Raw genomic sequence first — 4,566 nt, forward strand, 5'->3', positions numbered from 1 at the left:
AGGGTTAGGGTTTCAAACTAGGGTTAGGGTTTCAAAGTAGGGTTTTAAACTAGGTTTGGGGTTTCAAAGTAGGGGTTTAAACTAGGGTTAGGGTTTCAAAGTAGGATTTTAAACTAGGGTTAGGGTTTTAAAGTAGTGGTTTAAACTAGGGTTAGGGTTTCAAAGTAGGGTTTTAAACTAGGGTTAGGGTTTCAAAGTAGGGGTTTAAACTAGGGTTAGGGTTTCAAAGTAGGGGTTTAAACTCGGGTTAGGGTTTCAAAGTAGGGGTTTAAACTAGGGTTAGGGTTTCAAAGTAGGGGTTTAAACTAGGGTTAGGTTTTCAAACTAGGGTTAGGGTTTCAAAGTAGGGTTTTAAACTAGGGTTAGGGTTTCAAACTAGGGTTAGGGTTTCAAAGAAGGGTTTTAAACTAGGTTTAGGGTTTCAAAGTAGGGGTTTAAACTAGGGTTAGGGTTTCAAAGTAGGATTTTAAACTAGGGTTAGGGTTTTAAAGTAGGGTTTTAAACTAGGGTTAGGGTTTCAAAGTAGGGGTTTAAACTAGGGTTAGGGTTTCAAAGTAGGGGTTTAAACTAGGGTTAGGGTTTCAAACTAAGGTTAGGGTTTCAAACTAGAGTTAAGGTTTCAAAGTAGGGTTTTAAACTAGGGTTAGGGTTTCAAAGTAGGGTTTTAAACTAGGGTTAGGGTTTCAAAGTAGGGGTTTAAACTAGGGTTAGGGTTTCAAAGTAGGGTTTTAAACTAGGGTTAGGGTTTCAAAGTAGTGGTTTAAACTAGGGTTAGGGTTTCAAAGTAGGTGTTTAAACGAGGGTTAGGGTTTAAACTAGGGTTAAGGTTTCAAAGTAGGGGTTTAAACTAGGGTTAGGGTTTCAAAGTAGGGTTTTAAACTAGGTTAAGGTTTCAAAATGGTGGTTTAAACTAGGGTTAGGGTTTCAAAGTAGGGGTTTAAACTAGGGTTAGGGTTTCAAAGTAGGGTTTTAAACAAGGGTTAGGGTTTCAAAATAGGGGTTTAAACTATGGTTAGGGTTTCAAAGTAGGGGTTTAAACTAGGGATAAAGTTTCAATTAGGGGTTTAAACTAGGGTTAGGGTTTCAAAGTAGGGGTTTAAACTAGGGTTAGGGTTTCAAAGTAGGGGTTTAAACTAGGGATAAAGTTTCAATTAGGGGTTTAAACTAGGGTTAGGGTTTCAAAGTAGGGGTTTAAACTAGGGTTAGGGTTTCAAAGTAGGGGTTTAAACTAGGGATAAAGTTTCAATTAGGGGTTTAAACTAGGGTTAGGGTTTCAAAGTAGGGGTTTAAACTAGGGTTAGGGTTTCAAAGTAGGGTTTCAAACTAGGGTTAGGGTTTCAAAGTAGGGTTTCAAACTAGGGTTAGGGTTTCAAAGTACGGGTTTAAACTAGGGTTAATGTTTCAAAATAGGGTTTTAAACTAGGGTTAGGGTTTCAAAGTAGGGTTTCAAACTAGGGTTAGGGTTTCAAAGTAGGGTTTCAAACTAGGGTTAGGGTTTCAAAGTACAGGTTTAAACTAGGGTTAGGGTTTCAAAGTAGGGGTTTAAATTAGGTTTAGGGTCTCAAACTAGGGATAGGGTTTCAAAGTAAGGTTTTAAACTAGGGTTAGGGTTTCAAAGTAGAGGTTTAAACTAGGCTTAGGGTTTCAAAGTAGGGTTTTAAACGAGGGTTAGGGTTTTAAAGTAGGGGTTTAAACTAAGGTTAGGGTTTCAAAGTAGGGTTTTAACCTAGGGTTAGGGTTCTAAAGTAGGGGTTTAAACTAGGGTTAGGGTTTCAAAGTAGGGTTTTAAACTAGGGTTAGGGTTTCAAAGTAGTAGTTTGAACTAGGATTAGGGTTTCAAAGTAGGGGTTTAAACTAGGTTTAGGGTCTCAAACTAGGGATAGGGTTTCAAAGTAAGGTTTTAAACTAGGGTTAGTGTTTCAAAGTAGAGGTTTAAACTAGGGTTAGGGTTTCAAAGTAGGGTTTTAACCTAGGGTTAGGGTTCTAAAGTAGGGGTTTAAACTAGGGTTAGGGTTTCAAAGTAGGGTTTTAAACTAGGGTAAGGGTTTCAAAGTAGGGGTTTAAACTAGGGTTAGGGTTTCAAAGTAGGGGTTTAAACTAGGGTTAGGGTTTCAAACTAGGGTTAGGGTTTCAAAGTAGGGTTTTAAACTAGGGTTAGGGTTTCAAAGTAGGGGTTTAAACTAGGGTTAAATCAGAGCGGCCAATCTTTTTTTTTGTAGACATATTTATCATTTAGTTAGTTCTAAACGTATTGAGCTTTAAATTGAATTTAAGACATGGGATATGTCATTTAAGCGCTCCCTTATTTTGAGCAGTGTTGTATGAAGGTACTTTTAATCAGTGTGCTTTTCTGTTAGCAGGACATCGTGCATTTGGACTTGAATGTTTTTTTTGTCCTTATTGTGATTGTGACTACAACACAATGAAAAGTGTTGTTGTCAGTGAGGAACTGCGATGGTAAGGGATGAACTGCGATGGCAAAAATGCGGCCCGAACCGTAGATCGCACCGGGACAAATGAGGTATCAAACGATGCGGCTCGATCTGACTCGCTGCGCTATTATTTTTCTAAGAATTCCCAGTTACCAAGGCGACGCTATTCCCAAAAAACTCCCAAATAAAGTCCCATAGGAATGAATGGGAATCCGAAAGACATCAACTCCAATCAAGCACCTTTTTCCAAGACACGCTGCGCGCGCATACGTTGACCGACCGATATGAATTTTAGCTCATTTTGTTGGAATTTTTGTCATCTTTAGCTCAGTGTCAAAAAAAAAATTAAGGAATGAAAGCTCTCCCCCTGTGCGGGTTCAAAGACAGTGAGCAAAGGGGTGAAAGTCGCCTTTCTTGCATCAGCTAGAGCGTGACTAATTAAGGACAGAGTGCTGGGAACCAAAAAATATATTTCCAAAAGTTTCACTTTAACTCGTCACCATGGCCACAATCTTTGCTCACTAGACATCAAATTCGCACATTTTGTAGCCACAAACCTCTGCTAGGGTTAGTTTTATTTGGCTAAGGTGTCATTTAGTACCTTTATTTTAACTTTAAGCGAGGAGAAGTCGCACTATTTTGATCTCTTTTCAATGTTTTCCGTTTTCCCCTCTTCATTTTCGATCAATCATAAGTTTTCAACCTGCTCTCATTTGGTCATTTTTCATCCGATTAAAAAACTGAGAACATGCTCGCGTTCCCCAAACCCTTGCCGTTCTAACGAGCCATTTCTGGAATCTGCATCTTCAACCGTTAAGTCGCGAGAGGCTTTTGTTTGAGGTGAGCGTAATCCTATACAAATCAATGGAATGTTGGTGCGTGACGTCTCTTAACAACTTAAAATCAAATGTGTGTGCGTGAATGTGCATGTTTTGTAAAGGGGCAGTAAGATACTGTTGATTATGGTAGATTCCACATTTCTTGACCGATTTCAATGGTTTAAATTTTAAACTGTTCAGCTCATTGAAATGTTACTTAAAATCAAATGTGTGTGCGTGAATGTGCATGTTTCTTAAAGGGGCAGTAACATACTGTTGATTATGGTTAACTTTTACATTTCTTGAGCGATTTCAATGGTTTCAATTTTAAACTGTTCAGCTCATTGAAATGTTAGTTAAAATCAAATGTGTGTGCGTGAATGTGCATGTTTCTTAAAGGGGCAGTAATACTTTTAGTTGATTATAACTTCCACATTTCTTGAGCGATTTCAACGGTTGAAATTTTAAACTGTTCAGCTCATTGAAAAGAGTTGCAAGAGTTAGCAGGCCCATTCAAAATTTCCGCGGGAATTTTTCTAGTTTTTTAATCTTCCACCGATTTTTCCGCAAGAATGCGGCCCGTACCGTACATCGCACCAGGACAAATGAAGTATCAAACGATGCGGCTCGATCTGACTCGGTGCGGCATTATTTTTCTAGGAATTCCCAGTTACCATGGCGACGCTATTCCCAAAAAACTCCCAAAATTCAGGGAAAGAAGGTCCCATAGGAAATGAATGTGAAAAGGAAAGACAAAATCACACATCAAGCACCTTTTTCCAAGACACGCTGCGTGCGCATACGTTAACCGATTGATATGAATTTTAGCTCATTTTGTTGGAATTTTTCCTATCTTTAGCTCAGTGTCAAAAAAAAATTAAGGAATGAAAGTTCTTCCCCCTGTGCGGGTTCAAAGACAGTGAGTGTAATCGCCACTCTATTACGCAATTAAACTTTCAGTGGTGGGAACCAAAAAATCTATTTCCAAAAGTTTTACTTCAACTCGTCACCATGGCCACAATCTTTGCTCACTAGACATCAAATTCGCACATTTTGTAGCCACAAGCCTCTGCTTTCTGAAAAACTAAGTTTTATTTGGCTAAGGTGTCATTTAGTACCTTTATTTTCACTTTAAGCGAGGAGAAGTCGGACTTTGGCGCCTATCTCCTCCATGTTAATTTCGCCGTTTTTTCCCTCTTCATTTTCGATCAATTATAAGTTTTCAACCTGCTCTCATTTGGTCACTTTTCATCCGATTACAAAACTGAGAACATGCTCGCGTTCCCCAAACCCTTGCCGTTCTAACGAGCCATTTC

The sequence above is a fragment of the Leptonotus elevatus genome, chromosome 22 (genome assembly GCF_054856555.1).
Source record: "Leptonotus elevatus isolate MCC_2025b chromosome 22, RoL_Lele_1.0, whole genome shotgun sequence".
Lineage (NCBI taxonomy): Eukaryota > Metazoa > Chordata > Actinopteri > Syngnathiformes > Syngnathidae > Leptonotus > Leptonotus elevatus.